Genomic DNA, 12,246 nt, shown 5'->3' with positions numbered 1-12,246 from the left:
CCTGACCTGTGGTGGCACAGTGGATAAAGCGTCGACCTGGAAATGCTGAGGTCGCCGGTTTGAAACCCTGGGCTTGCCTGGCCAAGGCACATATGGGAGTTGATGCTTCCAGCTCCTCCCCCCTTCTCTCTCTCTGTCTCTATCTCCTCTCTAAAATGAATTAAAAAAAAAAAATGAGGTGGGGTGGGAGACTATTTCCTGGTGACAGTAAACTTGTTCTCATGTGTTTCCTTAAATTCTACAGGTAATTCATGAGAATTAAAAAAAAAGTTGAAAATTGGCCCTGGCCAGTTGGTTCAGTGGTAGAGCGTCGGCCTGGCGTGTGGGAGTCCTGGGTTCGATTCCCAGCCAGGGCACACAGGAGAAGCGCCCATCTGCTTCTCCACCCCTCCCCCTCTCCTTCCTCTCTGTCTCTCTCTTCCCCTCCCACAGCCGAGGCTCCATTGGAGCAAAGTTGGCCCGGGCGCTGAGGATGGCTCTGTGGCCTCTGCCTCAGGCGCTAGAATGGCTCTGATTGCGGCAGAACGCCGTCCCAGATGGGCAAAGGAGCGCCCCCTGGTGGGCATGCCGGGTGGATCCCTGTCGGGCGCATGCGGGAGTCTGTCTGACTGTCTCCCCCTTTCCAACTTCAGAGAAATACAAAATAAAATAAAATAAAATAAAATAAAGTTGAAAATCACAGGAAAATACAAAGAAAAAGTAAACTACTTTTGATGTTCCATCACCCAAACAAAATCGTTATTGTTAATATTTTGGTGTTTTACCATCTAATCTTTCTTTTTTTCTCCAGGTACAGACTTCTAAATTAATACATAAATATAGGCCCTGGTTGGATGGCTCGGTTGGCAGACTACTGTCTCAACATGCTGAGGTTGCTAGCTTGATCCCAGGGCAGGACACACATGCAGGAATCAACCAATGACAGCATGAGTAAGTGGAACAACAAAATCAATGTTTCTCTCTAAAAATTAAGAAGTAAAAAATTTAAAAACTAAATACAGTTGACCCTTGAATAACATGAGTTTGAACTGTGTGGGCCCATTTACATATAGATTTTTTTATGATTATGATTATTAATTTTAGTGAGAGAGGAAGGAAAGGAGAGAGAGAGAGAGACAGGAACATCAATCTGTTCCTGTATATGCCCTGACCAGGGATCACACTGCCAACCTATGTGCTCCGGGACAACGCTCTAACCAATCAAGCTAGTCAGCCAGGTGACATGGATTTTTTTTCAGTAAACAATATCTGTACTGTTTTCTAACCACAGTTGAGAGTCTGCAGATGTGAAGTGCTTACTTATGCATGTATCTACGACGTTTCATACAGGGGATGTGAGCATCCTCAGATTTCAGTATACAGAGGGGATACTGGAACCAATCATCCATGAATATTGAGGGACAATTTAAATTTTGGGAGAGTTAAACTTTATAAGCAATTTATAATTGTGCAAGGGTCAGTGTCCTAAAACCCCATGTTGTTCAAGGTCAACTGTATTTAATTTTAACAGATAAAACATGCAAATAGTTCTAAATTCAAGAGTTAAAAATAAAGGTATATAGTATAAAAATCAATCATCTTCCCATGTTCCACCACTTCTGTCTTCAGCCACAGTTTTTCTCCCATAACTGCACCTCTATTTATAAATTTATGTTTTCAAATTTCTTTTTCTTTTGACAGAGACAGAGTCTGAAAGAGGTACAGATAGAGACAAACAGAAAGAAAGGGAGAGAGATGAGAAGCATCAATTCTTTGCTGCAGCTATTTAGTTGTTTATTGACTGCTTTCTCATATGTGCCTTGACCGGGGGACTACAGCAGAACGTAAGACCCCTTGCTCGCCTGACCAGGCGGTGGCGCAGTGGATAGAGCGTCGGACTGGGATGCTGAGAACCCAGGTTCGAGACCCCGAGGTCGCCAGCTTGAGCGCGGGCTCATCTGGTTTGAGCAAAAGCTCACCATCTTGGACCCAAGGTCGCTGGCTCGAGCAAGGGGTTACTCGGTCTGCTGAAGGCCCATGGTCAAGGCACATATGAGAAAGCAATCAATGAACAACTAAGGTGTTGCAATGTGCAATGAAAAACTAATGACTGATGCTTCTCATCTCTCCGTTCCTGTCTGTCTGTCCCTGTCTATCCCTCTCTCTCCTGACTCTCTGTCTCTGTAAAAAAAAAAAAAAAAGACCCCTTGCTTAAGGGCTTAAGCCAGTGATCTTGGGCTTCAAGCCAATGACCTTTGGGCTCAAGCCAGAGACCATGGGGTCATGTCTATAAGTCTGCACTCAAGCCAGCGACCTTGAGGTTTCGAACCTGGGTCACCCACGTCCCAGTCTGATGCTCTATCCACTGCACCATAGCCTTGTCAGGCTCAAGTTTGTTTGTTTTTTGTTTTGTTTTTTAAAGACTTTATTTATTTATTTTAGAGAGGGGAGAGAGAGAGAGAAGTGAGGAGCAGGAAGCTTCAACTCCCATATGTGGTAAGCCCAGGGTTTTGAACCAGCGACCTCAGCATTCCAGGTCAACACTTTATCCACTGCACCACCACAGGTCAGGCTCAGTTTCTTTTTTTTTTTTTTTCTTTCTTTTCTTTTTTTTTACAGAGACAGAGAGAGAGTCAGAGAGAGGGATAGATAGGAACAGACAAACAGGAACGGAGAGAGATGAGAAGCATCAATCATCAGTTTTTCGTTGCGACACTTTAGTTGTTCATTGATTGTTTTCTCATATGTGCCTTGACCATGGGCCTTCAGCAGACCGAGTAACCCCTTGCTCAAGCCAGTGACCTTGGGTCCAAGCTGGTGAGCTTTGCTCAAACCAGATGAGCCCGCGCTCAAGCTGGCGACCTCGGGGTCTCGAACCTGGGTCCTCAGCGTCCCAATCTGATGCTCTATCCACTGGCCACCACCTGGTCAGGCTCAAGTTTCTTTTAAGAGAAATGAGAAGTATCAACTTGTAGTTACTTCATTTTATTTATTTATTTATTTATTTATTTATTTATTTATTTATTTATTTATATTTAGAGAGAGAGAAAGGAGAGAGAGAGGGACCGACAGACAGGAGAGAGATGAGAAGCATCAACTGTGGTTGCAGTACTTTAGTTATTCATTGATTGCTTTCTCATATGTGCCTTGATCAGGGAACCAGTGACCTCTTGCTCAAGCTAGTGACCCCCTTGCTCAAGCCAGAGACCTTGGTGTCATATCTATGATCCCACACTCAAATAGGCAACCCCACGCTCAAGCTGGTGAGCCCATGCTCAAGCAACTAGGTGAACACTGGGTTTGGTGAAGTAATCATATTTTATCATAGAATCATGGAATTTTAGGGTTTGAAATGACTTAGAGAATCATTCATTTAATTTCCTGAGAATATTAAATAAATAAACTTTTCTAAGAGTTCACATTTAGTAGAGCCAAGATGATATCTAGGTTTTCTGGCTTTTATGTTAGTGATGCCTTCAATATAATACAGTGTGTCCATAAAGTCATGGTGCACTTTTGACCAGTCACAGGAAAGCAACAAAAGATGATAGAAATGTGAAATCTGCACCAAATAAAAGGAAAACTCTCCCAGTTTCTGTAGGATGATGTGGCAGCATGTGCGCATGCACAGATGATGACGGAACACCGTGTAGGCCATGCCAGTCAAGATGTGCAGTACAGAGGAAAATTCAGTGTGTTCTGTGGCTCGCTAAATTCGAATCCGTGACCAAAGTGCAATGTGAATATCGGCGCATTTATAACAAAGCGCCACCACATAGGAATAACATTACTCAATGGGATAAGCAGTTGAAGGAAACCGGCAGTTTGGTGGAGAAACCCCGTTCTGGTAGGCCATCAGTCAGTGACCAGTCTGTAGAGGCTATACGGGATAGCTACCTAAGGAGCCCTAAAAAATCTGTGCGTGAACCCACATCAAACTGCACTGAATAGGTATGAAACTGGGAGAATTTTCCTTTTATTTGGTGCAGATTTCACATTTCTATCGTCTTTTGTTGCTTTCCTGTGACCGGTCAAAAGTGCACTGTGACTTTACAGACACACTGTATATTATAACATGTGCACTCAAAGTTACTGCAAGTAAACATTATAATGCCTAACGCAATCCTCCCCTTGTTCCTTGTATTTATGGCCACTCTGAAGTTATGGAGATGGTCATAGTTGTTGTTTTGATTTTTTAATAACTTTTATTTTTTAAGAATAGTTTTAGAGGCCCTGGCTGGTTGGCTCAGCGGTAGAGTGTCGGCCTGGCATGCGGGGGACCCGGGTTCGATTCCCGGCCAGGGCACACAGGAGAAGCGCCCATTGCTTCTCCACCCCTGCCCCCTCCTTCCTCTCTGTCTCTCTCTTCCCCTCCCGCAGCCAAGGCTCCATTGGAGCAAAGATGGCCCCGGGCGCTGGGGATGGCTCCTTGGCCTCTGTCCCAGGCGCTAGAGTGGCTCTGGTAGCGGCAGAGCGACGCCCCGGAGGGGCAGAGCATCACCCCCTGGTGGGCAGAGCGTTGCCCATGGTGGGCGTGCCGGGTGGATCCCGGTCGGGCGCATGCGGGAGTCTGTCTGACTGTCTCTCCCCGTTTCCAGCTTCAGAAAAATACAAAAAAAAAAAAAAAAAAAAAAAAAAGAATAGTTTTAGATTTACAGAGATACAGAGTTTATATATTCCCCACACCCAGTTCCCTTCTTATTAACATGTTACTTTAGTATGGTATGTTTGTTACCTTAATGAACCAATATTGACTTATGATTATCAACTTTATTCAGATTTATTTAGTTTTTACCTGATGTCCTTTTTCTGTTCTAGGATATCACATTACATTTAGTTGTCATGTCTCCTTAGGTTCCTATTATCTTGTGGTAGTTTCTCAGACTTTCTTTGGGTTTTTTCTGGTTGTTGTTTTTTTAAAGGCTCAAGCTGTACTTTTTTAAAAATTATTTTTAAATTTTTACTTATTCATTTTAGAGAAGAGAGAGAGAGAGAGAGAAGGGGGGGAAGAGCAGGAAGCATCAACTCCCATATGTGCCTTGACCGAGCAAGATCAGGGTTTTGAACTGGCAACCTCAGCATTCCAGGTTGACGCTTTATCCACCGTGCCACCACAGGTCAGGCAGACTTTCTTTCTTTTTTTTTTTTTTTTTTTTTTGTATTTTTCTGAAGTTGGAAACCGGGAGGCGGTCAGACAGACTCCCGCATGCGCCCAACCAGGATCCAGCCAGCACGCCCAACAGGGGACGATGCTTTGCCCATCTGGGGGGTCGCTCTGTTGCAACCAGAGCCATTCTAGTGCCTGAGGCAGAGACCACAGAGCCATCCTCAGCGCCCGGACCAATGGAGCCTCAGCTGTGGGAGGGGAAGAGAGAGACAGAGAGGAAGGAGAGAGGGAGGGGTGGAGAAGCAGATGGGCGCTTCTTCTGTGTGCCCTGGCTGGGAATCAAACCCAGGACTCCTGCACACCAGGCTGATGCTCTACCACTGAGCCAACCAGCCAGGGCCTAGATTTTCTTTGTTTTTGATGATCTTGATATTTTTGAGGATTACTGGGTAGGTATTTTGTAAATTGTTCCTCTATTGGGATTTATTTGTTTTCGTGTGATTATAGGTTTATTTGTTTATTTTTTTAATTTTATTTATTGGTTTTAGAAAGAGAAGAGAGAAAGACAGGGGATAGGGGGGAAGGAGTGGGAAACATCAACTCATAGTTGCTTCTTTCATGTGCCTTGACCAGGCAAAGCCAGTGTTTCGAACTGATGACCTCAGCATTCCAGGTTGACACTTTATCTACTGTGTCACCACAGGTCAGGTGATAGGTTTATTTTATTTCATTTTATTTTAGCAAGAAGGGAGGGTGGACAGGCAGGGACAGACAGACAGGAAGGGAGAGAGAGGAGAGGAATCAATTCTTTGTTCGGCACTTTAGTTGTTCATTGATTGCTTTCTCATATGTGCCTTGACTGGGGGGCTTTAGCTGAACCATTGACCCTTTGCTCAAGCCAGCGACCTTGGGCTTCAAGCCAGTGATCTTTGGGCTCAAGCCAGCCACCATGGGGTCATGTCTATGATCCCATGGTCAAGCCAGATGAGCTTGTGCTCAAATGGCAACCTTGGGTTTTTGAACCTGGGTCCTCAGCAGGCCAGGCCAATGCTCTATCCACTTTGCCACCAATTGGTCAGGCTATAGGCTTATTTTTTTAAAACATCATTGTTTTTTATTCCAGGTCAAAGGAGGGGAGATAGAGAGACAGACTCCCACATGTGGCCTGACCAGGGTCCACCCGATGACCCCATCTGGGGCCAATGCTTTGCCTATCTGGGTCCATACTCACAACCAAGCTATTTTTAGCACCTAAGGCAGAGGCTCTGCAGAGCCATCCTCAGCTCCCCAGGGGCCAAAGCACTCAAACCAATCAAGCATGGTTGCAGAAGGGGAAGAGAGAGAGACAGAGAGAAAAAAGGGGAAAGGGTAGAGAAGCAGGTAGTCACTTCTCGTGTGTGTCCTGACTGAAAATCGAACCCGGGACATGCTGGGCTGATGCTCTACCACTGAGTAAACCAGCCAGGGCTTAAACATCTTTTTTTTTTTTTTTTTTTTTACAGAGACAGAGAGTCAGAGAGTGGGATAGACAGGGACAGACAGACAGGAATGGAGAAAGATGAGAAGCATCAATCATTAGTTTTTCATTGTGACACCTTAGTTGTTTATTGATTGCTTTCTCATATGTGCCTTGACCGCAGGTCTTCAGCAGACCGAGTAACCCCTTGCTCGAGCCAGCGACCTTGGGTCCAAGCTGATGAGCTTTTTGCTCAAGCCTGATAAGCCTGCGCTCAAGCTGGTGACCTCGGGGTCTTGAACCTGGATCCACATCCCAGTCCGATGCTCTATCCACTGCGCCACCGCCTGGTTAGGCTTAAACATCATTTTTAATGATGAAAATCCTTGCTCTGCTCTGGTACCTAAGCTCTGTGTGACCTTACACATGTTCTTAAACTTCTGTGAGGCCTTGATTTTCTCCTCTGTAAACAGTGCTCACAGGATTGTCATGAAACAGGCAAGTAAACTGTTGCATAGAAGCAAAACACAATACAAAGTTATGTTTAAATATTATTTAGAGAGTAGCGTTTAACCTAGATTAAGGGGAAAATAGGCAATCAAGAGGCAGTTTCCGCCCTGACTGAGTAGCTCAGTGGGTGAGAATACTGTCCCAAAACGCCAAGGTTGTGGGTTTGATCCCTAGTCACAGAACATACAAGAATCAACCCAATAAGTGGAACAACAAATCAATGTTTTTCATTTTCTCTTTCCTCTCTCCCTTACTTTCTCTCTCTAAAATTAATAATAAAAATTTTAAAAGGCTATTTCAGTAGTGGAGGCTGCCAGACCTAGGAGAAGGGAAATGCGGAGGGAAGGAAAGATGGAGCCCAGAAGTAGAGCCTGCCCGTACAACCTCAGCGGGGCCTGAGAACTGACTGGATGTGGGTGTGCAAGCTGGGGCCGCAGGAGGGGATAAGAACATCTTCCTTATTCGGATAGGGTTTTTTTTGTTTTTTTTCATTGATTTTAGAAAGAGAGAGGAAGCACAAGAGAGAGACAGAGAAGCATTCATTTGTTGTTCCACTTGGTTGTGCATTCATTGGTTGCTTCCTATATGTGCCCTGACCAGGGATCAAAATCACAACCTTGGCATTTTGGGACAATGTTCTAGCCAACTGAGCTAACCAGCCAGGGCCTTATTGGGATCTTCTAGGACCAGGAGAAACTTTTTTTATTTGTTTTTTTTTGTTGTTGTTTTTTTGCAGAGACAGAATCAGAGAGAGGGATAGACAGGGACAGACAGACAGGAACGGAGAGATGAGAAGCATCAATCATTAGTTTTTTGTTGCGCATTGCAACACCTTAGTTGTTCATTGATTGCTTTCTCATATGTGCCTTGACCATGGGCCTTCAGCAGACCGAGTAACCCCTTGCTCGAGCCAGCGACCTTGGGTCCAAGCTGGTGAGCTTTTGCTCAAACCAGATAAGCCTGCGCTCAAGCTGGCGACCTTGGAGTCTCGAACCTGGGTCTTCCGCATCCCAGTCCGACACTCTATCCACTGCGACCAGGAGAAACTTGGTGTCCTTCAGAGTCTGGGAGGAAGGAAGATCTGTTGGTGAGATGAAGGCAGGAGCTTGGATTTTAAGGTGTTTAGTTTCAGGTGGTGGCTGCCTATCCAAGTGCTGATGCCTTGTAGAGCAGTGGTCCTCAACCCCCAAGCCACGGACCGGTACTGGTCCGTGGGCCATCTGGTACTGGTCCGCAGAAAAAGAATAAATAACTTACATTATTTCCGTTTTATTTAAAACAGTCTGAACGATGTTTTATTTTTAAAAAATGACCAGTTTCCCTCTGTTACATTCATTTAAGACTCACTCTTGACGCTTGTCTTGGTCACATGATACATTTATCTGTCCCACCCTAAAGGCCGGTTTGTAAAAATATTTTTTGACATTAAACCGGTCCGTGGCCCAAAAAAGGTTGGGGACCACTGTTGTAGAAAATCAGAGACATGGGTCTGAAGGAAGGTAAAATCTTGGGTTTTGAGAGTAGATGAGCTCTCCTGAGACTATGCCTGGAACTTTAAAACAGGCAAGCTAGAGAAGGCGAGAGATCATTGCAACACTCAGTCACAGCTACTACCATTTACAAAGTGTTCACACATAGGTGGGATATAAAACTGAGATTCATGAACATAGTGAAGTGATAACCAGGGGGAGGCACACAATACCATCAACAGTTCAAATACTATAGAATTTTTTTTCTTTTTTCTTTTTTTTTTTGGTATTTTTCCGAAGTTGGAAACGGGGAGGCAGTCAGACAGACTCCCGCATGCGCCCGACTGGGATCTACCCGGCACGCCCACCAGGGGGCAATGCTCTGCTCATCTGGGGCGTTGCTCTGTTGCAACCAGAGCCATTCTAGTGCCTGAGGCAGAGGCCATGGAGCTATCCTCAGCGCCCGAGCCAACTTTGCTCCAATGGAGCCTCGGCTGCGGGAGGGGAAGAGAGAGACAGAAAGGAAGGAGGGGGGGGTGGAGAAGCAGATGGGTGCTTCTCCTGTGTGCCCTGGCCAGCAATCGAACCTGGGACTCCTGCACACCAGGCCAACACTCTACCACTGAGCCAACCGGCCAGGGCTAGAAATTTTTTTAAAAGAAATAAACTGGTTTGTTTGTTTATTTATTCATTTATTTATTTTTGTGACAGAGACAGAGTCAGAGAGAGGGATAGATAGGGGCAGACAGACAGGAAAGGAGAGATATGAGAAGCATCAATTCTTCGTTGTGGCACCTTAGTTGTTCATTGATTGCTTTCTCATATGTGCCTTGGCCGGGGGGTGGGGCGGCTACTGCAGACAAAGTGACCCCTTGCTGAAGCCAGTGACCTTGGGCTCAAGCTGGTGAGCCTTGCTCAAACCAGATGAGCCCATGCTCAACCTGGCGACCTTGGGGTCTCGAACCTGGGTCCTCCACATCCCAGTCCTACACTCTATCCACTGTGCCACAGCCTGGTCAGAATAGAAATGTTTACATGAAACCTATGTACTCTTTTTTTTTTTTTGCACAGAGACAGAGAGAGAGTCTGCGTCTACGGCCATACCACCCTGAACGCGCCCGATCTCGTCAGAGAGAGAGTCTGAAAGAGGGACAGATAGGGACAGACAGACAGGAAGGGAGAGATGAGAAGCATCAATTCTTTGTTGCAGCTCCTTAGTTGTTCATTGATTGCTTTCTCATATGTGCCTTGGCCCCGGGGGGCTACAGCAGACCAAGTGACCCCTTGCTTAAGCTAGTGACCTTGGGCTCAAGCCAGCAACCTTGGGCTTCAAGCCAGCGACCAGGGGGTCATGTTTATGATCCCATGCTCAAGCCCGCGACCCTGCACTCAAGCTGGTGAGCCCACGCTCAAGCTGGATGAGCCCACGCTCAAGTCAGCAACCTCAGTATTTCAAACCTGGGTTCTCCGCATCCTAGTTTGATGCTCTATTCACTACACCACCACCTGGTCAAGTAAAACCTATGTACTCTTATTGATCAATGTCACTCCATGAAATTTAATTTCTAAGTAAAAAAAATTTTTTAGCTTGGGGTGAGGGGTGAGGACAGACAGGAAGGAAGAGAGATGAGAAGCATCAACTCATAGTTGAGGCACCTTAGTTGTTCATTGATTGCTTTCTCATATGTGCCTTGACTGGGGGGCTCTAGCTGAGCCAGTGACCCCTTGCTTAAGCCAGCAACCTTGAACTTCAAGCCAGCAAGCCAGCGACTGCACTCAAGCTGGTGATTCCATGCTCAAGCTGCTGAGCTTGAGGTTCAAACCCGGGTCCTCAGCATCCCAGGTTGACACTCTATCCACTGCGCCACCACCTGGTCAGGTTCTTTTTTTTTTTTTTTCTGAAGTGAGAAGTGGGGAGGCAGAGACAGACTCCCATATCCACCCTGATCAGGATCCACCCTGCAAACCTCCATGGGGTGACGATCTGCTCATCTGGGGCTGTTGCTCCATTGCTCAGCAACTAAGCTATTTTTAGCACCTGAGGCAGGCCATTGAGCCATCCTCAGCGCCTGGGGCCAACTTGCTCCAACCAAGCCATGGCTGCAGGAGGAGATGAGAGAAGGGAGGGGAAGGGTGGAGAAGGAGATGGTCACTTCTGTGTGCCCTAACAGGGAATCAAACCCGAACTTCGACACACCTGGCCAATGCCTTGGGCAAGTTACTATGCCGAGCCAATCAGCCAGGGCCAGGTCAGTTTCTAAATAAAAAATTTTTTTAAAGGCCTGCTCTCCCTTCAGGGAGTATACCTGTGCCTTTGCCTTCCCCTTCTCCTCTTCTTCCCTTAGGCATGTATGCCCCTCTCTTCTAAGCTCTAAGGGACCCTAGGGAGAGCAGTGCACAGCAGCAGCTTATCCTGGGCTAACCCCTTGTATCTGTCTCCAAGGTCCCCTTTCCTCTAACTTTCTTCCTGGACAGCCAATAAATTCTTCTTTTACTTGCTGCAAAAAAAAAAAAAAAAAGTGTTTACTAAGGCCAGGTACTGGGTAAGATCCATCACCTTTTTTCTTTTTCACCTGAATTGACCGTCCAAATAGGGTGTTTTTATCCATATTTTACACATGATAAAACTGAGTGAGATTCCAAGGGATAAGTAACTTGCCCAAGGACATAGAGCTAGTGGTCACCGAGCAGGAAGCAATCCTGTGGTATTAAAGTCAGGACTCCCCCATCTTTCTTCTGGGATTAGACAAGGAGGCCTCCAAACCTTCGTTTGGCAAATGAGGAAGCTGAGCCCTAGAGAGAGGAAATAACTTGCCCAAGGGCACTTGGAGAGTTAGAATCTAAGCTAGGGCTATAAACCAGGTACCTATAACTGGACTGACCTTGAGGGGCCCAGCAATAAAGGGGCTTCGGGTGGGAAAGAAAAGCCAGTAAAGAAAACACACACACACACACACACAAACACACACAGAAATGAAGGAAGAATGTCTCAGCATGGCTCAAAAAGGCTTGCCTACAGTTCTCCACATCACCATTTCTCTCTCCCTGCCACACAGCCCACAGTTTTGCTACTCAGCTTACTTGCAGTTTCTTGCTGCACCTTGTGATACTACACCTCAGTGGGTCAGGAATGCCTCCAACACTCCTGAAAAACTCATAGTCATTCAAGACCCAGCTCAAGCAACCTGTGCTGTGAGGCCTTCCCACTCAAGCCTCAGGAGAGGACCCCCCCCCCCCCAACCCAGGACACTGTACAGGACCCCAACTAAGTGAGTTGTGGGTCACTGAGTACCTTCAGAACAGCAATTTCATTACATTCATCCCTCTTTACCCAATTCCCTTCATGGGATCCCACCAAATAAAGGCTTGTAGAAGAGAATGAAAAGAAGAGAGCCAGGAGAAGTCCAGAATTACAGGAAGGGAGGATGACCTAAGGATGTGGAGTCAGGAAAGCTGACATTATCTCATTCCTTTGCACATCTGCCCTCCATCGCCGGTCAGAACTATAGGGGACTGGGTGCCCACAGAAGGATCCAAGCATTTGGCAGGCAGGAAAGGCAGCGGTGAAGCAGAAGAAGCAGGCATCTGATCACCACATCTATGTTTGCACACACATAGATTATACATAAACTGCATATTTACACATTAGAAATGGTACTGGCAGGTTGAGAATCATGGAAAAAGGACCTTGCTGAATGCTGAAGTGGCAGATTCTCAGCTGAGAC

The sequence above is a fragment of the Saccopteryx leptura genome, chromosome 2 (genome assembly GCF_036850995.1).
Source record: "Saccopteryx leptura isolate mSacLep1 chromosome 2, mSacLep1_pri_phased_curated, whole genome shotgun sequence".
Classification (NCBI taxonomy): domain Eukaryota; kingdom Metazoa; phylum Chordata; class Mammalia; order Chiroptera; family Emballonuridae; genus Saccopteryx; species Saccopteryx leptura.
The sequence above is the reverse complement of the archived record's forward strand: the minus strand, read 5'-3'. Positions refer to the sequence as shown.